General features: G+C 40.2%; 1 protein-coding gene across 3 annotated transcripts in view; it reads left to right on the forward strand.

The window, feature by feature from the left end:
- Nucleotides 1–24,891, forward strand: part of LOC149239757 (cytochrome c-type biogenesis ccda-like chloroplastic protein) — a 478,359-nt gene that overhangs the window by 328,111 nt on the left and 125,357 nt on the right. The window lies entirely within an intron of this gene.

Genomic DNA, 24,891 nt, shown 5'->3' on the forward strand with positions numbered 1-24,891 from the left:
GAATGATAGAGGAAAATGATCTTTTAGTGTAGCTTTGTTTAGTTCCCGATAGTCCACACATACCCTCCACTTTCCATTTTTCTTCGGTACAATAACCAGTGGAGAAACCCATTGACTATCTGAAATAGGATAGATGAATCCAACTTTTAACAATTTTTGCAGTTCTTCTTTCACTATTTCCTTCATCATGGGATTCATTCGTCTTTGAGGTTGTCTTACAGGTTTAAGTTGATCATCTGTATAGATGTGGTGGATACATGTGCTAGGATGGATTCCTTGCATGTCAGTATAATCCCAGGCAAAAGCTTTTGAATATTTCTGTAATAATGCAATTACCTCTTGCTCTTGTGCTGATTGCAATTCGTTTCCAATGTTTAGATGTTTTCCAGGATATACCTCAATTGTTTTTATTGTTGGATTGGAGATTGTGTTTACAGGAAAGATGTCTATAAAAGATTTCCGCAGAGTTTGAATAGTACAAGTTTCCTGAAAGCATTGATTCAAAAGGTTACTTGCAGCTTCATATTGAACTTTTCTAAGCTGCTCTGAAATACTTGGTTCTGAAATGAAAAGATCCATTAAGTCTTCATTCTCTTCTTCTTCTCTAAAATCAAAGAATTGATTTATACTTAAAACTGATTTAGTTTGCTGTTTTTCTTGAGTTTCAAGTACTGATTCTAAAGAAGTTGATTGTGCAGGTGAATAAAGAGTTATGTGTTTCCTTTCATCTCCATGTGAAATAATCATGCTTCCTGATCTGCATCCTATGAAGGCATCAGCGGTAGCTAACCATGGTCTGCCTAAGATTAGAGGATGTCCTCCCAAGTTTGATTTTGGTTGCAAGATAAGGAAGTCAACAGGATACTCCCATGAATCCAAAGAGACTATGATATCTTCTAATATTCCTTCAGGAACAACTTTAGATCTATCTGCTAGTTCTAAGATTGTAGAAGTTGATCTAATGTTGTTTAAATGCAAAGTTTTCATTGTCTCCATTGTCATTACATTTATAGCTGCTCCCAAGTCTATTAATGTGTTTGGTACTGAGAAATTATTTATTGATATAGTAACCATAGGGATACCAGGATCAATATATTTCTCTACTATGGTTTGTGTAGACATGAGGCTTGCTAATTTACCAATGACTTGGATTGTAGTAGGATCCTTTTTCTTTTTCTCTGATTTCCTAATGCACAATTCCTTTATTGTTTTAGCATATATTGGTATTTCTTTAATTGCTTTTAACAAAGGAATTTTTACATAAGCATTTTTTAACTCATCTAAGATATCAAATTCAGGAAGGGTTATTTTGTTTTGTTGTTCCACTAACCTTTCAGGATAAGGTGGTGTTTGTGTTGTAATGTTTGTTCCTTTCTGAATTTGTATCTCAGTTTGTGATGTTTCAAGTGATTGTCCTTGTTCAGTTGGTTCTTCTATGATTGGAGGAGAATCCTTTTTAAGCACTTTTCCAGACCTTAGATGGACATCATTAAGAGGAAGAATCGAATATGTAGGAAAACATGCTGCTTCCTCTACAGTGTATGCAGATTTGTCCACCTTATTATTTGGATTTGCCATTGGTTGGGCTGGTAGTTGAGTTGGTCTGGGTTGATTTGTGGGTAGCTGTAACTGTTGTGGTTGGGTCAACAACGGTGGTGGATTCTGCTGTGGAAATGGAATGGATTGCGGATATGCAGAATGTTGTTGTTGAAATGGTATGGATTGTGGATATGCAAATGGTTGTTGGTATTGTTGCTGGTATTGTTGTTGATACTGTTGAGGTGGCTGGTTTCCATAACCATATCCTCTCCAACCTTGTACAGGTTGTTGTGAATATTGTTGTGGAGGCCAAGCTTGCCATGGCATTGGAGGGGTCCAAGGATTTTGAGGTGGATAGGGATAATTTTGTTGAGGGAATTGCTGCTGATTTTGTTGAGGCATCCTAGGTTGCCATGGTCTTCGTGGTGCTACATAATAGAAACCTTCTATCCCTGGCACTTCTTCCATTGAGTTCATTTGTAATTCTTTCAATCTTAGACAATTTTTTGTGGAATGATTTTCTGTACAAAGACCACAAACCTGAACACTATCCAAAGGACATTCTCTCAATGGATGTTTCTTTCTACATTTGGAACAAAAGATTGCTAGAGCTTGTTCTTGTTCTTCTTTCTTCTTGTTTGCCTTTAGCAAATCTACTTGTGTCCCTAATGTACTCAAGAGATTTGTTTTGAAATTTTCCAATAAGCTTCCTATTTCAGCTCTTGTTATCCCTCCTGCAGCTGACTTTGCTGCTTTTGAACTTGCTTCCCTTCTTCCAGTTTTTGATCTTCCTCTAGAATATTTTTGACATAACTCAACAATTTCATCGAATGGTAGGTTTGAAATGTCTCCTTTACCCATCACATTCAAAATGTCAAGGTATTCATCCTTTACACCTTTGAGAAAGATTGTTCGAACGGTTTCTTGATTTAGAGAGTGTTGTTTAGATTTCTGTAGATTATATGCAAATCTTTCCAAATATTCTTCTAAACTTTCATCTTCTTGTTGTGTTATTCTGAAAACATCTTCTTTTGAATCTCTAGATCTACAATAAGCTTGATATTTCTTAAGGAAGACGGATCTCATATCATCCCAATAAGCTATTGTTTGTTCTCCTAAACCCATAAACCATTTCAAAGCTGCTGCTTTTAATGTTGCAGGGAAAAGACGAAGTTTATGAATGTCATCAGTATATCCATATGTTCTACATAGAATATCAAATTCAAACATAAATGCATCAGGATCTTCTGTGGACATTCCATAAAAGTTTGGCAATACAGAAGGTGGAATATTTTTCATTTTCACTTCTTCTCCTAATATTGCACTTGTGTCTACTATTGGAAAGCCAAAGGTAGTCTCTTGATCATTACCATCTTCTTGTCTTTTCCGATCGTTTTCTATCTTTTTGTCATTTTCTTGTTTTGCCTCCTCCTCTCTCTTTCTTCTCAATTCTCTTTGTCGTCTTTCATATTCAGCTCTTTGTTCGGGAGTGAAGATAACATATCCATGTCCCTCTTCTGCCATTGGTTGATTTGTTTCAATTTTGAGTGGAGTTTCAGGTTGTTGGAAGATAGGAGGATTTATGGATGGAAAGACAGGTTGTTTTCCTTTGATAATTTCTTTTTGTTTTCCAGAAGTTGAAAATTGTTTTTGTTTTGCTTCCCAAGCTAACAAAGTTTGCCTTTCAATCAAGGTTAATCTTTGTCCAGTTCTTTGTTTTTCTGCCAATTCCTCAATTATTGGATTACCAGTAACTGGGGTGTTTGATGATCCTATCTCTATTTGTGGGGGGTTTTTGATAAATCTACCTTGAGGATCTCTATATCTAGGCATAAAGAAACATAACTAAAACGAAATGTAACTAATGTTTTTGTTGTTTTGAAATTTATCTTTCTATTGACTATGCCGATATTTGCCTCCCCGGCAACGGCGCCAAAATGTTGAGCTAATTTGTGTACCTAAATTAACACAATTATTTCTTATCAATCCGGGTTGTTTATGCTTTGAGGCAAGTTCACTATATGGGAAAATCAGATGTAATCAAACCTTGAAAAATAAGTTATTCAAAAGCTAAAAGTAATACATTCTATAACTCTAATTCAATCAGCTTAAAAAGAGGAAAAACATTGAAATGGTTCTTGACTCAAGAAGTCCACCTTCACCTCAATTATCACTTAATGAATCAGAGATTGAAACCAAAAGCTTAAGATGGATAAATTATTAATGAAAGAAGCTCTTAACTTAAGAGACACATAAGGTATTCCATCATAATTCATTCATCTCAATATCAAAATCTCAATAAGAAACTACTTGCATGCAAACAAAAGAAACTAGTTTTGATTCATCATTTTAGTAGAAGGGATGCCCAACTTGAACACCTGTTTTTTCAACTCAATAAAGTGATGAATAAGCTATTAACTAATGAAATCAATCACTATGCATGAACCATAAAGCAATCTGAAATAAAGCTTTGAAAAACTAGTGCTACAACAACCAGATTACAGGGAAATAAAACTAGTTAACAAGGAAGTGTACTTATCTTGGAATGGGGACCCTCCACCCTTGCCTTGCACACTTGAGAGGTGATATCAGAAGCTTAAATTCAGTTACACATCCATAGCATTGAACAGCAAAATAATAACAACACAAGTCTTCAAATTAACTCCTCAATCCAAAGATGTCACGGCATAAAAGTATATAATAAGTCAATACATAAGCCATCAAAGTTTTGGCTTTAAATAAGAAGTCTCATGAACAAACTGATCTATATTCACTCAAACAAACCCATCTACTCTCATCCACCTATCTAAGTCGAATTCATTACTCCCATCCCAAGAAAGATGACCAATCCTATAAAATCTCAAAACTGCCTTATTTCTATGGGATTTCTGAATGACTAGCACCAAATGGGCCTAATAAAGCTTGTTCTGTTCGAACTAAGCATTGCTAGCTTAGTCCTAGTTCCCAAGTTGTTCATCCATGCATCCCATTCGTGCCCAAGTGTCCTGCAACCATATCAACCATAGAGCTATTACGGGAATTTCTGAATCTGCCAATTTTGCACTAAAAACCAAATTTTCATAAAAACTTTAGAAATTGAAAAATTAAAATTAAATACTTGAATGGATATCAAATATACATCAAAATGGGATAAATGAAGGGAAAATGGATGGAAAATAGATGGATAAGTAAGTTTCTTTGAGCAAAAATAAGACCAAAACTAAGGCCCAACAATGTTGCCCCAGTTATATTAGTTCGAAAGAAAGATGGATCGTTCAGATTATGCGTCAATTATCGAGGATTAAACAAAATAACAATTAAAAACAAGTTTCCAATTCCTTTTATCGATGAAATGTTGGATGGACTACATGGCGCTAAATATTTCTCCAAATTGGACCTAAGGTCAAGATATTACCAAATCATAATAAGATTGGAAGATGTAGCAAAAATTGTGTTCTGAACACATGAAGGTTATTACAAGTTTAAAGTAATGCCTTTCGGTTTAACCAATGCACCAGTAACATTCCAAGCTACTATGAACGAGCTATTCCGTCCATATCTAAGGAAGTTTGTGTTAGTGTTCTTTGATGACATTTTAATTTATAGTAAAACTTGGAAGAAGCACCTACAACATTTGGAGAAAGTTCTTACTGTGTTGGAAGAGCATTAGTTCTATGCCAAGAAGTCAAAATGCACTTTTGGGAAAGAAGAAGTAGAATATCTTGGACATATAATATCCAAGGAAGGAGTTAAAGTAGATCCTAACAAGATCAAGGCTATAAGGGAATGGCCCAAACCAGTTAATATCTCCAAGCTAAGAGGATTCTTAGGGTTGACCGGGTATTATCGAAGATTTATTAAAAACTACGCCCATATAACCGCACCCCTATCAAACCTTCTAAAGAAGAACTCATTTCGATGGAATGATGAATCAAAAAAGTGTTTTGAAGACTTGAAGGAAGTTATGTATAATGCTCTTGTATTGGAAACTACATACTTCTCAAAACCATTTGTAATTGAATGTGATGCTTTAGGTTTTGGCATAGGAGCAGTATTAATGCAGGATGATCACCCAATCACGTTTGAAAGCAGGAAGCTCAATAAGCAAGAACGTCTCAAGTCTACATACAACAAGGAAATGCTTACTATTATGCACGCATTAGCCAAGTGGAGACAAGGAAGCTCAATAAGCAAGAACGTCTCAAGTCTACATACAACAAGGAAATGCTTGCCATTATGCACGCATTAGCCAAGTGGAGACAATATCTCTTGGGAATTAAGTTCTTAATACAAATAAATCATAACAGTCTTTACCATCTCCTCCAACAGAAAATGCTATCTACAGAACAACAAAAATGGATAGAAAAAATCGCCACCTTTGACATGGATATATTACACAAGAAAGGGAAAGATAACGTAATAGTTGATGCCTTGTCGAGGAAAGACGAAGAACCATTGTTACTTGTAGTGTCAGTGGTTGTTCCCGAATGGCTTAATGAGATTCGAAGTGAATATGCAAAAGATCAAAAAACAAGTGCTATAATCAATAATCTTCTTCAAAATTCAAAATTTGAATGGAAGAACGATATTCTATGGTACAAGGGAAGAATTTATTTGAATGTAGATTCCAAATTTAAAGCCAAGCTTCTCAACGAGTCACATGATTCATTGTCATCCGGACATATAGGATACTTTAAAACCTACTATAATGCATGCTAGTCATTTTTTTGGAAGGGAATGAGTAGTGATATTCAAAAATATGTAGCCGAATGCGATAAATGCTAGAGGAATAAAAATGAAAATATTATGACACCCAGACTACTTCATCCCTTAAACATTCCGAATTAGAAATGGGAGGAAATATCAATGGGCTTTATTGAAGGTTTACCTGTATAAGATGGTTAGGATAAAATTCTTGTAGTAGTCAACAGATTCACCAAGTATGCTCACTTTATTGCAATGAGGAAATCAGACTCATGAAAACAAATCGCTGAGATATTTTGCAAAAATGTTTATGAAATTACATGGATTTCCCAAGGTCATTGTGAGCGATAGAGATGCCAAATTTAAGGGAAATTTTTGGAGGGAATTCTTCAAATATATAGGAACCTACCTCGGTCCTCAACACGAGTTCAGCTTACCATCCTCAAACGAATGGCCAAACATAGGTTGTCAATAAATGTTTAGAAGCCTACTTACTTTGTTATGCCATAGACAAACAAAATAAGTGGGTTTAGTGGTTACATCTCACTGAATGGTGGTACAGTTCCACTTACCATACAACAGCAAAGATGACACCATTTCAAGCTCTGTACGGTTACGAACCTCGGAAATGGAAGGACTTTGCTATCATCGAAACGAAGCTTCAAGTTGTTAAAAACCAGTTAGAAGAAACCCAAAAGGTCATCCAAACTCTAAAAGAAAATCTAAATAATGCAAGGAATCGTATGAAGCAGCAAGATGACTGAAATAGAACTAAGAGAGAATTTGAAATTTGAGATTGGGTATTTGTTAAATTCTAGCCCTACAAGCTAAAATTGGCAACTAGGGCCAAACTCCATGTGGGTCATCTTATTTATGGCAGCTGATATTTTTATTGGATCCCTCTCATGGAGAGGTGTAGGATTGATCTAAAGATCATCCGATTCCGATAAGTATTCATGGAGATATGAATTTATTTGTGTTATGGGACAATTCGTCAAGGTCAGCCAGCAACCAAATTGCCCCCACTTGTGCTCAATGTTTTAGTATAAAAGGAGGTGGCTTGTTAGTCATTTGAGCAACATACATTTTCTCTTGTGATTTCTTCCTTTCCACTCGTTTGGGTCTTAGTGGAAGGAAGAGTCAATAAGAGTATACGCTACCATAGAATGAGTGCCCTAAGCATCTACGCTGCCCTAACATGAAACTATGGAAGATCATGGAGAAGCATCTACGCTGTCTTAATAGAGGATCCTATATGCTGTCATGTTATGGAAAAATGGAAGCCTAATACACTGTTATGGAAGCCTAACCTATACATTGCCATAGAATAAGTTCCCTAAGCATCTACGCTGCCCTAACATGAAACTATGGAAGATCATGGAGAAGCATCTACACTGTCCTAATAGAGAATCCTATACGCTGTCATGTTATGGAAAAATGGAAGCCTAATACGTTGTTATGGAAGCCTAACCTATACGCTGCCATAGAATGAGTGTCCTAAGCATCTACGCTGCCCTAACATGAAACTATGGAAGATCATGGAGAAGTGTCTACGTTGTCCTAATAGAGAATCCTATACGCTGTCATGTTATGGAAAAATGGAAGCCTAATTCCTATACGCTGTTATGGAAGCCTAACCTATACGATGTCATGTTATGGAAGCCTAAATCTAATACGCTGTTATGTGAGTCTACAACAATCCTATATACAATCTCTCGGAACAATGACTTCAAACAAGGATAGTATATGGATCTTCATGTATATCAGTGATATATATGTCTGCACTCTTTCATGGTTAGATGAAAGTATGTAATAAGGTGCAACTGTATGTAATAAGTTGCAGCATGATGTAATAAGGTGCAGTTGTATGTAATAAGGTGCAACTCTATGTAATAAGGTGCAGCTCTATGTAATAAGGTGCAACATGACAGTATGATGGTGCAGCATAGTGCACAGTGATGGAATGGTGCAACATAGTGCACAATGATGGGTATAGTAGTATGATGGTGCAACATAGTGCACAATGATGGACATGGTGATGGTGCAGCAATGGTGCAACACAGTGATGATGGACATGGTGATGGTGCAGCATGGTGCAACACAATGATGATGGACATGGTGATGGTGCAACAATGGTGCAGCACAGTGATGATGGACATGGTGATGGTATAGCATGGTGTAGCGCAATGATGATGGACATGGTATGATGGTGCAACATGGTGCAGCACAGTGATAGGTACAACAAGGTGATGGAATCACCTGTGTCCAAATCAGCTACCTCATGTGACATCTTCTTAGAGAAGATCTCTGCTCTTATTTTGATAAGTCAAGATGCTGACTTCTGATGTATATGTACTATCTCTCTCTTTGCTGAACTATTGAAGAACATAAGAAGAATTGATCAAGGGTTTTCCCACATTGGGGTTTGTCCCTGGTTGGCGCCACATCTTGTGTCCTCTTGTCTTGGCTTGTCTTTTGCGATTTATGTTTATGTTCTATCTACATTTTACTATCATGTTAAATGTGATTGCTAATTTGGAATTGATATTGAGCTTATATGGAAAATTTAAGTAAATTTGCTATCAACATAGAACATACCTAAAATTAACATGGAATCAGAGCTGAGGTGAAGACAAAGCCCAAGCAAGAGTGAAAGAGCAATCACCGAAGACAGTTGGGAAAGGACAAAAGGCTCAATGGATTCCTCATCCCTCTTCAAATTCACCAAGGGTGGAAGGAAAGGCAGATGCCTTTCTTACAATAAGTTCAGCCATTATGTGAAGGAGTGTTCGAATGGTAGGGACACATCACTTGATGATGATAACAATCATTCTAGGGACATCTTCAATGATCATAGGAATGACAAGTAATGTAGCTCATCAAGGAAATGACCGACTCTTCAAAGAAAGAAAGGAACTCTAGGTATGAAGAATCAAATGTTATTTCTGACAAGATAAAGCAGCGTTATCTTATATTGGCCCTCTCCTCCAGACCCTTTGGGAATTTGGCTTATTGATTGTAGTGCTTCAAGGCACTTCATAGGATAGAAGGGTTCTCTCTCTAATTTGTAAGAGGTGGAAACAACCATGGGATTATACTTGGAGTCAATGCCACCTATCCCATAAAGGGTGTAGGGAATGTTACCCCTCAATTGAGTGACGGTAACTCGATTCATAAATAAGAAATCTCTTTATGTACTTGATTGCAAGAAGAACCTGGTGTCCATTTCGACAATGGAAGCCAAAGGCTTCAAGGTGGCATTCATCGATAGAAAGGTACGTGTTTGAAAATGAAATTTTCAAAGATGCTTTTACTCATAGGTTCAGGATTGGCAATTTGTATCAAGTTGCAGGAAGTCCATTGGGGACCATGTCAGTTGACACATCTCATCTATAGCACTGAAGCTCTGCTTATTATGGCGCCCTACCCGATGTGAGTCAGAGGATGACAGGGTTGCCTGAATTCAAGAAAAGCATGAAGGTACATGTTCGAGATGTACCAAAGGAAAATCTTACAAGGGGACCATTCCCCTCATGTAGCAGGTCCACAGGTTTGGAACAATCTGAGGGGTCTGAGACTCGTGATCAGGAATCTCATGTATGCAGGTGGAAGAAAGCCCTCTATGGCTTGAAGCAAAACACCCCGGGCTTAATATGAGAGGATTGATAACTGTCTGATGAAGCTGAGATTCACTAGGAGTGAAGCCGATCCAAACCATTTCTTGAAGGTTCTGGATGATAGACCTCTCATACTGGCACCTTCTGAGGACGACCTCTTTCTGATAGGTGCTGACCCTCTCATTTGCAAAAGTAAGAGGGAGTTGGATTCCGAATTTGGAATGGTGAACTGCAAGTCTGTGACTACCTCGATGGAGCTTAACTTTCAAAAGTTATGTGGTAGGGATGCCGGACCTGATTTGTGAAATCCCTCTGAGTTTCATAAACTCATTCTAGCATTGATTTTCTTGGTGAACTCCCGTCCAGATATATGTTTTGCAGTTAGCATGTTGAGCCTCACTAGATTGGTGCCAAGAATTTTCTGAGATATCTTTGGGGCACAATATCTCATGGATTGAGATACATTGCAGGAAATGTGAAGCTGCATGATTATTCGAAAGCTGACTGGGCAGGTAGTGTGGAGGATCACAAGAGAACTTCTGAGTGCTAGTTCTCTTTGGGTTCTGCTTCGATATCCTGGATGAGCAGGAAGCATAAGTCGATTTCTTTAAGCACTGCTGAGACCTAATACATAGCTACGAGTATGACCTCATGTGAAGCTGCTTGGTTGTGGAAGCTCTTCAATGAGATATTTGTACACGTGTTGGATACCACTGTGATCTTCTGTGACAACCATAGGGGGATTCGATTGTTGAGGAATCCCGTATTCTATGATCGCTTCGAGCATATAGACATCAGGTACTAGTTTATATGGGATATTGTACATCGATCAGCAAGAAGGCTCCATTGCATTGGGACTGATGTGCAGGTCGTAGACATTCTGTCGAAGCCCCGGGAAAAGGTCAAATTTGTGACTTTTCAGAATGACTTGGAGTCGTTGAGAGACCCTCTTGTGAGGGTCCTGTATGATGCATGCATTGAGCTCTGGGAGCTCCGGGGGGCTTGGGGTACTTCTTGGAGTAACAAGCGACCATAGGGCGCCTCGCCCTCCCGCAATGGTGTGCTGTATACAGGGTGAATGGTTCAGCCTTCCCCTGTGATAGCCCGTGGTGACTTGTGGGCAAGATGAGTGGTTCTCCTGCCGAGGTATCCTACCCATGCAGTCGACTCATGGGAAGTACCTCTCATTTGGCTAATGAGCAGGGAAATAAGGATAGGGACCATAATAGTACCGATGGATGCATCGTGTATCTACCATACTCCTTATGTTAGGATGACCGACATTGATCTAGGATCAATTGGAATTGACTTTGGGTCAGTAAGAGTGATATAGCTCACTCTCTCTTGGAACTGATCTAGGATCAGTATGAGTGGTTTGAGACACTCTCTTGTGATATTGATCTAGGATCAATGAAACCGACTTCGAGTCAGTAAGAGTGATATAACTCACTCTCTTTTGGAACTGATTTGGGATCAGTGAGAGTGGTATGACACACTCTCTTCATATGAGACTTGACTTCGAGTTAGTAGAGAATGGTATGAGACATTCTCAATCAATTCTTCTTCTTCATGGTTCAGTGGAGCATAGCAAAGCAAAGCAGAGAAGAGTAGTGCAGGGGACTGATGGCAGAGATAGTACAGTCTGGTAGATGGATCAGCGGATGGAGTTCTCCCTAGTTGAGTGAGAGTGTTAAAATTGGCAACTAGGGCCAAACTTCATGGGGTCATCTTATTTATGGCAACTGATATTTTTCTTGGATCTCTCTCATCGAGAGGCATAGGATTGATCTAAAGATCATCCAATTCCGATAAGTATTCATGGAGATATGAATGTATTTGTGTTATGGGACAATTCGTCAAAGTCGGCCAGAAACCAAATTGCCTCCACTTGTGCTCAACGTTTTAGTATAAAAGGAGGTGGCTTGTTAGTCATTTGAGCAACATACATTTTCTCTTGTGATCTCTTCCTCTCCACTTGTTTGGGTTTTAGTGGAAGGAAGAGTCACTAAGAGTATACGTTGCCATAGAATGAGTGCCCTAAGCATCTACGCTGCCCTAACATGAAACTATGGAAGATCATGGAGAAACATCTACACTGTCCTAATAGAGAATCATATATGCTGTCATATTATGGAAAAATGGAAGCCTAACCTATACGCTTCCATAGAATGAGTGCCCTAAACATCTACGCTGCCCTAACAAGAAACTATGGAAGATCATGGAGAAGTATCTATGCTGTCCTAATAGAGAATCCTATGCGCTGTCATGTTATGGAAAAATGGAAGCCTAATACGCTGTTATGGAAGCCGAACCTATACGCTGCCATAGAATGAGTGTCCTAAGCATCTACGCTGCCCTAACATGAAACTATGGAAGATCATGGAGAAGCATCTATGCTGTCCTAATAGAGAATCCTATATGCTGTCATGTTATGGAAAAATGGAAGCCTAATACACTGTTATGGAAGCCTAACCTATACGTTGCCATAGAATGAGTGCCCTAAGCATCTATGCTGCCCTAACATGAAACTATGGAAGATCATGGAGAAGCATCTACGCTGTCCTAATAGAGAATCCTATACGCTGTCCTAATAGGGAATCCTATACGCTGTCATGTTATGGAAAAATGGAAGCCTAATACGCTATTATGGAAGCCGAACCTATACGCTGCCATAGAATGTGTGTCCTAAGCATCTACGCTGCCCTAACATGAAACTATGGAAGATCACGGAGAAGCGTCTACGTTGTCCTAATAGAGAATCCTATACGCTGTCATGTTATGGAAAAATGGAAGACTAATTCCTATACGCTGTTATGGAAGCCTAACCTATACACTGTCATGTTATGGAATTCTAAATCTAATATGTTGTTATGTGAGTCTACAACAATCCTATATACAACCTCTCGGAGGAATGACTTCAGACAAGGAGAGTATATGGATCTGCATGTATATCAGTGATATATATCTCTGCACTCTTTCATGGTTGGATGAAAGTATGTAATAAGGTGCAACATGACAGTATGATGGTGCAACATAGTGCACAGTGATGGAATGGTGCAACATAGTGCACAAACATTGGGTACAATAGTATGATGGTGCAACATAGTGCACAATGATGGACATGGTGATGGTGCAGCGATGGTGCAGCGCAGTGATGATGGACATGGTGATGGTGCAACGTGGTGCAACACAGTGATGATGGACATGGTGATGGTGCAGCGCAGTGATGATGGACATGGTGATGGTGCAACGTGGTGCAACACAGTGATGATGGACATGGTGATGGTGCAGCGATGGTGCAGCGCAGTGATGATGGACATGGTGATGGTGCAACGTGGTGCAACACAGTGATGATGGACATGGTGATGGTGCAGAGCAGTGATGATGGACATGGTGATGGTATAGCATGGTGCAGCGCAGTGATTATGGACATGGTAAGATGGTGCAGCACAGTGATAGGTACAACAAGGTGATGGAATCACCTGTGTCCAGATCAACGACCTCATGTGACATCTTCTTAGAGAAGATCTCTACTCTTATTTTGATAAGTCAAGATGTTGACTTCTGATGTATATGTACTATCTCTCTCTACTGAACTATTGAAGAACATAAGAAGAATTGATCAAGGGTTTCCCCACATCGCAGTTTGTCCCTGGCTGGCGCCACATCTTGTGTCCTTTTGTCTTGGCTTGTCTTCTGCGATTTATGTTTATGTTCTATCTTCATTTTACTATCATGTTAAATGTGATTGCTAATTTGGAATTGATATTGAACTTATATGGAAATTTAAGTAAATTTGATATCCGCATAGAACATACCTAAAATTAACAAAGTTGCCCTTTAAAAAAAAGGGGAAAAACAAATTGGCACCAAGGTTTTATGGACCCTACCAAATCAATAAAAAAATTAGCCAAGTAGGATACAATTTAAGCCTGCCCAATAAAAGTCGTGTTCACAATGTTTTACATGTATCTTGCCTTAAAAGGGCACTTGGTGAACATTAATCAACGCAGAAAACACTTCCAGCTTTAGATGACGAAGGAAGGATTATTCTAGAGCCAGAAGGTATCATCCCTAGTAGGGAAAAGACGCTGTGATCACGAGTAATCAAAGAATACCTGATCAAGTGGAAGGACTTACCAGAAGAAGAAGCTTCTTGGGAGACATAAGCATTTCGTCAACAACACCCGTCGTTACGTATGCTTTGAGGACAAAGCATCTTTTCAAGGGAGAGGCAATGTTATGTAAAAAATAATAATCTGTAACTATTAGTTAATTAGGCAAAAGGGCATGATCAAAGATCATGCCCATTCACCAAGAGACACCTAGGGTTGTATTTAAGCTAGGGTCTCTCTGACTGTAAATCATCAAGTCATTAATAAAATATATACATTTCTATTTAATGTTGCATTTATCTGCATCAAAGAGGTTAACCAATTATCCTATTAGGTGGTTTCCACTTCTAAAGGGGGTAATATGCTCATAGTACATCCATCAGATAGTGGTGGTATGTGACATAATGATGAAATGGAGTAGGGGGCAGAGGGGAACAACTTGGGGCACATCCCATGGGAGAAGGGTAGCTAGTAAAAGGGAAGCCCACACTTGGGTGAATAATGTATAGGAGGGAGCAATTGTGGTACATGAGTTACCCTGTCCTTGATTTTTTCACCTTTCTTCAAATGCCTTTTGTCTTTTATGATTTGCTTTGCTTAACTGATAGGGGCTCAAGGGATGAGACCATGATATGCAAAGTATAATAGTGGATACCCCCTATTAAGGTGGGGCAGTTCATCGCCCACCAGAGGTTGGGACAATCACGGGTTCCTAAATGATAGAGGGGACTCATCAAGGGTCTATAGGAGCCAGGGTGATGGCCATGAAAGGGGAAGAACTCATGCAATGGCTTTTTCCCACGTGATAAATATATTTTTCCCGGCCATATTTTGCATTTTGTGGTACAATTTCCTGTTAAATGTGGCCATTTATGTTTTCTTTCTTTCTTTTATCTGCATCAACCTTCGGAGCATCGTTCCAGGCCCGACACAAGATGTGGGGAAAGGGGAGGGGGTAGCTGACCTTATGTGGACCCAGGTGGGAAAAATGATGGGGAGGGAGTATAATAAGCGAAAAAGGAGATGATATGTATGAATCGGGGAGTGGGAGCACGCATCCAAAATTGGGGTTTCCCATGAACTATCATCCTAGAAACCCAAAGGTCAATAAAATAGATCCCACGGGACTGGAATCAAAGGTTAACACCCCGAAAGAGATCAAGGGGACAAGAGGTCAAACCTAGCCCATTCTTTCCGCTGAATCCCCCATTAGTCAATGCCCAATAATCTCCATAATAAGGAAACTGAAATACTCAGTTACCAAATGGAAAGACATACCTTAGGCTTGGGAGGCTCACCTTCAAACATACAATCATAACAGATGGGTGAGGGACCACATTGTTGGCTCAGGTGGTGGAGAAATGGCACAATGAGCTATTTGGGGCTGCAAGGGGTTGTTGGCTGCCGATTGAGGACCATCATGGAGAAAAAAGAAATTTCTCTTGGGGATATCACCCACAAAATGGTGGGTAACATCTCGCTCCAACTAGGACGTGATCTCTCAAAGAAGTGGACGAAGATACTCGAACGAGAGGTCACGAGAACTCCAACAATCTCTTGGTTACCGTAGACCTCTTACTTGCACATATCAATGACTAAACCCATGGGGCAGCATGTTTCTATGGTGTCTTATGATCACCCATGCTTAATGTTAGGCCATAAAATCGACAGAAAAAATAAAATATGCTACTTTAAATTTAAATGCAGTTACTCTACCATGAGGAATATCATATGATGTTAGTTCTAATGAAAAAATCAAAATGCAATGCATCCTACCCTAACATGCATATAGTAAGAGCAATACGAAGTGTAATCATAAAGTCGGTGCAATCAACATATCATCATGTCACTATACATATACCTGCTGGTATGATTACTCATGAAACAAAACCTAAAGAGGACGCGGACACTATCACATGGAGGGTGAAGTGGGTGGGAGGTGGGGAAAGATGATCTCCATTTGATTTAAAAGGAAACCCTAAGAGAAGGAGAATAGGTTAATCTAGAAGTGCAGGATTTTCCCTCCAAGTACACAATGGTGGATTGAAGGATCACTCTCAAGAAATATTAATTTTAAATAACAATGGTATGATCTTTTCTTAACACAATTTACTTCAATGTTCCTTTAGCAGCCCAATGACAATTTCCAATTATTTTCAGTAGCAATCACATTAACTTAATCACATTGACACTAAATTAAGATAGAACATAAAAATATATGTAGAACACAAGCCAAGACAAGAGGACACCAGATTTGGCAGATGCCAGGGAAAAACCCCAATGTGGGGAAAACCCTTTGATCAAATCTTTTTACTATTATTCAATAGTTCAGCAAAGATAGAGAGAGTATAAAGATCAAATTCACTTGCCCAATACATAGTCAAATCAACCCTATAAAATACTGTAGTCAACTGCAGTCAAACTTTCCTTAACTGGAAAGTCAAAGTTGTCAAAACAACAAAAAACTTCACCAATGCACCTCGGTCTTTCTTGGTCAAACTCGGCCTGAATAGGAGGTCAAATGCAACCCAAAACAATTCGGCCAAACTCGATCAAAGGAGAGAGAAAATATGTAGTCAAAACAGAAGTCAGTGTTGGTCAACATGCCTAGAAAACGTCGATTTCTATGCCCAGAAATGCGGCCTAAGGAGATCGAACTTATGCCATCAAAAACGTAGTCAAACTTGGTCAATAACCCTCTAGTCAACGCTGTCCTAAAACTCTGAAATTTCGGCCTGCAATCTGTCCCAAAAATTCGTCCTTCATCCACACGTTAGAGAGTGAGAGAGAGATGATCACCAAGCTGTACGAACCAATCTGATTAGGAGAGAGAAGAATAGATGAGTGAGTGATGTCCAAATGAGGAGAGAGGTCACTCCTATTTATACAATTCGATAAGGGTGAAAGAACACATCTATTGGACTTCTTGGGCCTACATTAAGCTGAGGTTGACCTTAACAATTTGTGCATGTGAGAGAATAAATTCAAAATTTCACTTTTTCTTGTCCGAATGAGATGATCTATATATCAAACTTGGATCTCTCGAAAAGAGGAATCCAATGCAATAATCATCTCCATCATATGAGCTGTCCCAATGTGGAATTTGGCCCTAGTTGCCAATTTTAACACTCCTTCTCAACTAGGGAGAATTGCACCCACCAATCCATCTGTCATCATCATGCCATCTCGTCATTATGTACCATCTTTGTCATCACTTCTTTGCTCTGCTCTGCTGAACCATGAAGTAATAATGAACAAGAAGTGATCAAGAGTGAGTCACAAGACCTTACAACTCTCCACCGACAAAAGTCAATCCTTTATCCCAGATCAACTTATTGAACACCATGCATCCTAGTCATAGGGAGTACGACAATACACAATGCGTCCATTGGTAGTGCTATGGTCCCTAACCACTTTTCCCAACTCATTGACCAGATGAGAGGTACTTCCCATGAGTCCCGGAATCCATGGGTAAGATGTGTGTTGTGGCATCGACAAGAGAAGGTGAACCACTCATCCTGCTCATATGCCATAGGAGAAGGTGAACCACTCATCCTATGCATACGTCAATCATAGGGGAAGTTGAACCACTCACCCTACATACATGTGTCCGCAATCGTAGGGTAAGGTGAACCACTCACCCTACACACATGTTAACCATAATGGGGTATCACAGGGAAGGTGAACCATTCACCCTGTACATAGCGCACCACTAGGGGAAGGCGGACTACTCACCCTATGGTTGCTCATAGCTTCAAGAAGTACCCCAAACCCCAGGAGCTCCCAGAGCTCAGTGTCCAACTCATGTGGGACCCTCATAGGAGGGTCTTTCCATGACTCCAAGTCTCTCTTGGAAGGTTAAGAATTTGACCATCCCTAAAGGCTTCATGAGAATATCTACGACCTGCTCATCGTCTTGATGTGTTGGAGCCTTATTGCTCCCCATTGTACCATATCCCAGATAAAGTGGTACATGTTATCAATGTGCTCAGAGCGGTCGTGGAACACGGGATTCTTTGAAAGGTGAATCCCACTCTGGTTGTCATAGAAGATCACGGTGGTATCTAGCATGTGCTCAATTAGCTCACTAAAGAGCTTCCTCAACCAAACAACTTCACAATAGGCCATACCAGTAATGTATTTGGCCTCGACGATTTTTAAAGCAACCGATTTCTGCTTCCAGCTCATCCAAGATATTAAAGCAAACCCCAAATAGAAGCAACACCCAGACGTGCTCCTACAATCCACCACATTGTCAGCCCAGTCAGCATCTATATATCCATGTAGCCTCAAATTCCTGGCAGTGTATTTCAATCCATAACGGATTGTGCCCCGAAGATATCTCAAGAGATTCTTAGCAACAATCCAATGAATGTGATAAGGCTCGACCATAATCTGACTCAATGTGTTCATAGCAAAGCATATGTTAGGATGGAAGTTTACCAAGAACATCAACCCCCCCACAAGTTGACGATACTCGGAAGGGTTCTCTATTCCGGGCCCAACAACACTTCCACATAGCTTCTTGAAGTTGAGTTCCATCAGAGTAGACACAGACTTGCAATCCACCATCCTACATCTCTCAAGAAACTTCATAATGTATTTTCCTTGAGAAAGGAAAATCTCACCTGGCTTTTGCCAGACCTCCAGTCCTAAGAAGTAGTGCATCAGTCCTAGGTCCTTCATCTCGAATTCGGAAGCCAAATCCCTCTTGCATTGATGAATGAGAGGGTCATCACCTGTCAGAAAGAGATCATCCACATAAAGGACCAAAATGAGAGGTCTTTCATTTTCGACCTTGAAGTATAGGTTCGGGTCATCATCACTCCTTGTAAATTCCAACTTCATGAGATAGCTATCTATCCTCTCATACCAAGCCCTAGGGGCTTGCTTCAACCCATACAGCGCTTTCTTCAACCTGCATACATGTGTCTTATGATCTTGAACTTCGAACCCCTAGAGTTTTTCTACATAGACTTCCTCCTTAAGTGATCCATTCAAGAAGGCAGTTTTGACATCCATTTGATGTAGGTTCCATCCTTGAGAGGCAGTAAGAGCTATAATTGAATGGATAGTGGTATATCAGGCAAGCGGTGCAAATATATCATCATATTCTATTCCTTCCTTTTAAGAGAAGCCTCGAGAAACAAACCTGGCCTTGAACTTTTCAACACTCCCATCAACTCCATGTTTGATTTTGTAAAGCCATTTTGAAGTGACCACTGACTTGTCTTCGGGTTTAGGAACCACATCCCAGACATTATTCTTCATGATCGACTCATATTCCTCATTCATCGCGTCCTTTCAGACTTGGTGCTTCACGGCTTCTTCGGATGTACATGGCTCAGATTGAACTATGATACTCATAGTAGCAAAGTACCCTTAGTCCCTGTTAGGCTTCTTGCTTTCACGAAAAGTCCCCCTTGGTGCAATATGTCTCTTAGCATCTTCAAGAGTATCTTTGAGCCACAAAGGTCTTTTTCTTGAAGTAGAGGGCTCACTAGGAAGTGGATCAATGGGATCCATCAGACCTTCAATATTGGGCATCAGATCATCTGTTAGAGATTCATTGTGCTTTCCTGCATCATCATCATTGTCCTTCCTAGGGATAGGAAGATCTCAGACTTTCCCAAGGGCAGAATCTTCTTTGAAAGTAACATCGTGACTTATTCCCACTTCTCTTTGACTAAGCACATAGATTTTATATGCCTTCGAAGTTTCGTTGTAGCCCACAAACGTTCCTTTCATCCAAGATTCATCTAGCTTGTTTCTTTTCTCTTTCGGCACATGAAAATATACGGGACAACCAAAAATAATAAAATGAGAAACATCAGGTTTCTTACCGATGAAAACTTCTTCGGGTGTCTTGAAGTCCAATGCTTGATGCATGCATCTATTCTGAACATACACAACGGTGTTGGAAGCTTCTCTCCATAAGAACTTCGGTAGGCCTTGGTCATGAAGCATGGCACAGGTGGCTTCTATGATTGTTTTATTCTTCCTTTCGGCAACTCCATTTTGCTCAGGAGTATATATAGTAGTGGTCTCCTTAATGCTAGCTTCTGTACAATAGTCATTAAATTCATTTGACTAATATTCGGTTCCATTATCAGTCCTCAATATTTTGATCTTCTTCCCTATTTGATTCTCGACCAAGGCTTTGAAAGAGCGAAACCATTTGAACACTTCATCCTTCTTCTTCAAGAAGTAGATCCAAGTTGAGAGAAATCATCCATAAAAATTGCATAGTACAAATATCCTCCCAAAGATGTTACGGGCAACATACTTGTGACCATATTCCTTACATCAGGTAAGGCTTTGTAATGAAGGTGAGCAAATCTTCGGTGCCATAATTCAAATTGAAGAGGAGTATCACAAGTCATAGCTTCCAACAGAGTTCCTCCAACCTGATAGTGACCTTTGTGAAAATTCCTAGACTCGAAGGAACCCCCACTACAGCAAATCTGAATCTACTTCACCTACTTGATTTTTAAATTGCCTTCATCAAGTTATTCTTTTGAATATTGAAGAAAATTACTTCTGCAACCTACACAAGATACATAGGACACACTAGTACCCGGAAAAAACCCAATGTGGGAAAACCGGTGCAGCAACTTTGAGGGTTTATTATTATGCATGAGAAATATCTGAATACAAATCTAGGATGCTCAGCTAGCAATCCTTTACAGAGAAAATATTGGAGGAAAATGAGTAAGTTTTACCTCACTTCACCTGGTAGAATTCTGTCTAATCCGACACAAGACTGGCTAACCCCGTCTATTTATGCCCTGGCAAAGCGTCAACCCTGCGTCACCTTCTCTGCCCTTTGCGTCAGCTCTCTTGACAATTCCGACAGTTCTGGCTGTTGCGGCAGTTCTGGATTCTGCGTGACAAACAACTTTTCTGCTCTGCGCTAGCCCTTCTGGCTCTGCGTCAGGACTGCGTGGGCCCAAACTGGCCCAACGTCAACTCTCTTGACTACTGCGCTGCCTCTTTGCAAGCTCTCTCCGCCTCTCTATCAGTATTCTCCAGAAAATCCTTCTTCCGGATTCTCTCTGCCCCTCAGCTGCAAGATCTCCCCAATCGATTTTTCTCCTGAGAACTTCTCACCTCAGAAAATCGATTTCCTCAATCTCTGTGTGTGTCTTTCCAAATGAACCCAAGCCTCCATTTTATACTTTCCCTGTTGAGTCTTCAACGACCGAGATTAAGTCTCTAATCAACGGCTAAGTGGCTTGATTCACCTTCTATATCATTCTCACCCATATTTTGATTAATACCCATTAATATTTTAATTTCCCTAAGTTTAGACTTAGGAACTCCATTAAAAATATTAATTATTTTAATAAAATACAATTTGAGTGGAATTTCACCAAATGGTTTCTGGGTTCTTTAGAACTCATGTGCCTTAGCCTCTCGACCAATTTTCAAGGCTAGAGCACTTTCGATGCTACCAAAAATTAACACTCCCTCTTAGTGAGGAAAGTGTTCTAGCAACAATGTCCACCTGCATGCTGCTCTGTTTCTGAAGCACCTTATTTTTGCACTATTGCTGCCACCAACATTGTGCTGCTACTGCTACTGTACTGCTGCCCATGACACTGCCACTGCCACTGTTGCATCTGTACTACAACTCCCTCTCAAACGCTGCATCTGCTATGCTGCTAGCATTGCCACTGCTAACACTGTATCCGTACTGCAACTCAGTTGCTGAGAGAAGCAAATGAAATACATCCAAAATTAGTTGAACTTAATTGTGTTCAACATAATACAATGAATGATGGAATCTGATTGCTGACCCTTTGAATCTTCTATGTTGTTGCTGACCTCTGCACTGTGCCATTTGCATTGTTACCAACCTTTGCTCTGCGCTAATCAGTCTTTGGTCCCAAGCTACTGCATCTGTCCTCCAACCTCTCCACTGCATCATCTGACACTAAGTCCATCTCACTACTGTTGAATCCTGGGCTCTCGTAGCAAGGAATTGATCCAAGAGGTGGACTCCTTAAGGATTCTGCCCACATGTAGTCCTCTCGACTACAACTCAATATCGCCCCATCTCCCTTCTGGAGATGCGTGGGCACTCATGGCAAACTCATCCTCGTCAATCTTTGTTGAAACAGCCTTAGGATCATGTTTTTCATCCTTATCCTTTTTCTTCAATGGACACTGGGATGCATAGTGGCCCATTTCGCCACAACTGAAACATTTCACCTTCGAAATGTCCTTTCGCTTTGGCTTCTACTGTCCCTTCGATGCTAGAGTTGTGTTTTCCTCCTCCTTCTTCGTCTTTATGCCACTCCTACTGCTGCCACTGAGGTTGACTTTCACTAGGTCCCTAGTTAACTCCTCTTGTTGAAGAGCCGCCCACATCTCCTCCCATGAAGGTAGTTTTTCCTTGCCCAATATGCTTTGGACGAAAACTTGCCATTCATCCGAGACTCCATTCAGGGCTATCCTCACCATCGCGGTTGGCTGAGTGGACCCCACTACAACAAGTTGGTCTCTAGTGTCCTGAAGACGTTGAAGATAGAGGTTCACCCCTTCTCCTTTCTGCATCAAAGTTCACTGCAACTTCTGCTCTAGGTACATTTTCCACTGTTCAGAAGAGCCTTCATACAAAGAAGACAAGGCTTACCACATCTGTCTAGCTGTATCATTGCCTTGCAAGTGTGAGACGACGTGATCTCGAACTCCATCGAGAATGAGCCTCTTTGCCTTCTCCTGCTCAGCCTTGTACTTCTTTTGATCGTTGTCAGCAGGAACAACTACAACACTTTTGGCGTAGGCCTCAAGATCATATTCCTCTAGAACAACGAAGATTTTGGTCTTCCACTTGACATAGTTGGAGGCTCCGTCCAACTTGTCCTCATCTCTGAGCCCATGCGATGCCATCTCACCCAACTGTTGAATTGACTCCTCTAGTCACTGCTTATCACTACTCAGCAAATAAGAAATTCGAACTTTCTGGCGGAAAGTTCTCTGAGGAGAAAATTCCCCTTCTACATGTCTTTGTTCTTTTCCAGCGGATTTCTGCCACGACAGAAACTGTGCCCTTCAAGCACTATGTTGAGGCTCTGCGTCACTCCCTCTGCCTCTGCAAACTCATGAACTGGAAATTGTACCTCTCTGTCATCTCACTCAGAGAGAGATTTCCTCGGATCTACTTCCTAGCAAGGACTGTGCAATCCCTTCAAGGGGATTCAAATTGCTGCCAAGTGCATCTTTTGGCCTCACTGCTCAGCACTAGATCTGCTTTTCCTATTTCAAAATCAATGCTTTGATACCATGTGAAAATTCCTAGACTCGAAGGAACCCCTACTGCAGCAAATCTGAATCTACTTCACCTACTTGATTTTTAAATTACATTCATCAAGTTATTCTTCTGAACGCTGAAGCAAATTACTTCTGCAACCTACACTGATTAAATATTTGATCTCATGAAACATAAAACAGAGCAAAGAAAAAGATACATAGGACACACTTATTTTTGGACACAATAGTCCTCAGAAAAAACCCAATGCGGGAAAACCAGTGCAACAGCTCTGAGGGTTTATTATTATGCAGGAGAAATATCTGAATACAAATCTAGGATGCTCAGCTAGCAATCCTTTACATAGAAAACACTAGCGGAAAATCTGAGTGAGTTTTACTTCACTTCAATCGACAGAATTCTGGTTGATCCGACACAAGATTGGCTAACCCCGCCTATTTCTGAGTTGGCTTTGTGTCAGCCCTGCGTCACCTTCTTTGCCGTCTGTGTCAGCTCTCTCAGCTGTTCCAGCAGTTCCCGACAGTTCTTGATAGTTCCGGTAGTTCCGACAGTTCTCGGCATTTCCGGTTGTTCCAACAGTTCTGGATTCTGGATGACAAGTAGCTTTTCTACTCTACATTGGCCCTTCTGTCTCTACTTCAGGATTGCCCGGGCCCAGACTAGCCCAGCGTCAGCTCTGCCAGCTACTGCGCTGCCTCTCTGCAAGCTCTCTCTGCCTCTCTATCAGTATTCTCTGGAAGGTCCTTCTTCCAGATTCTCTCTTCCCCTCAGCTGCAAGATCTCCCCAATTGATTTTCCTCCTGAGAACTTCTCACCTCAGAAAATGGATTTCCTCAATCTCTCTATGTGTCTTTCCAAATGAACCCTAAGCCTGCATTTTATACTTTTCTTGTTGAGTCTTCAACGGCCAATATTAAATCTCTAATCAACAGCTAAGATTAAAACATGAGTTGATCTGCCTTCTAGATCATTCTCACCCATATTTTGATTAATACTCATTAATATTTTAATTCCCCTAAGTTTAGACTTAGGAACTCCATTGAAAATATTAATTATTTTAATAAAACACAATCCGGGTGGAATTTCACCAAACAGTGTCTGGGTTCTTTAGAACTCATGTGCCTTAGCCTCTCGACCAATTTTCAAGGCTAGAGCACTTCAGATGCTACCAAAAACTAACAACCTTCAACCCTAAATCCAAGTGTGAATGCATCTTTTGGGTTCCTTTGCCAAACACGAACCTTCCCATCAATGAATGTCACTTTGAAACCTTTATCTTCCATAGCAGAAATATAGACCAGGTTCTTTTTCAGATCAAGTACATACAACACTTCTTGTAAATGAAGGGTTTGACCTTGATTTAAGTGAAGAGTAACAATGTCAATTCTTTTCACGGGATAAGTGGCATTATCCCCAAATATAATCTCCATATTTGTCTTCTTTTCAATTTAGTTTGAGAGGGCCTCCTTGTACCCAGTGAAGTGCCTGGAGGCACCACTATCCATCAACCCAATGTATCCAGAGGAGAGGCAGTGGTGAGGGCAAAAATAAGATAATTTTTTCTTTTCTTTTCTACAACATTAGCTTCTTCATACCTGGAGTTTCTCGACTTCTTGGGAGGGTGACCATTTCCATATCGAAC

The sequence above is a fragment of the Pinus tabuliformis genome, chromosome 8 (genome assembly GCF_031772625.1).
Source record: "Pinus tabuliformis cultivar Carrire ecotype Pingquan chromosome 8, CPIR1, whole genome shotgun sequence".
Classification (NCBI taxonomy): Eukaryota; Viridiplantae; Streptophyta; class Pinopsida; order Pinales; family Pinaceae; genus Pinus; species Pinus tabuliformis.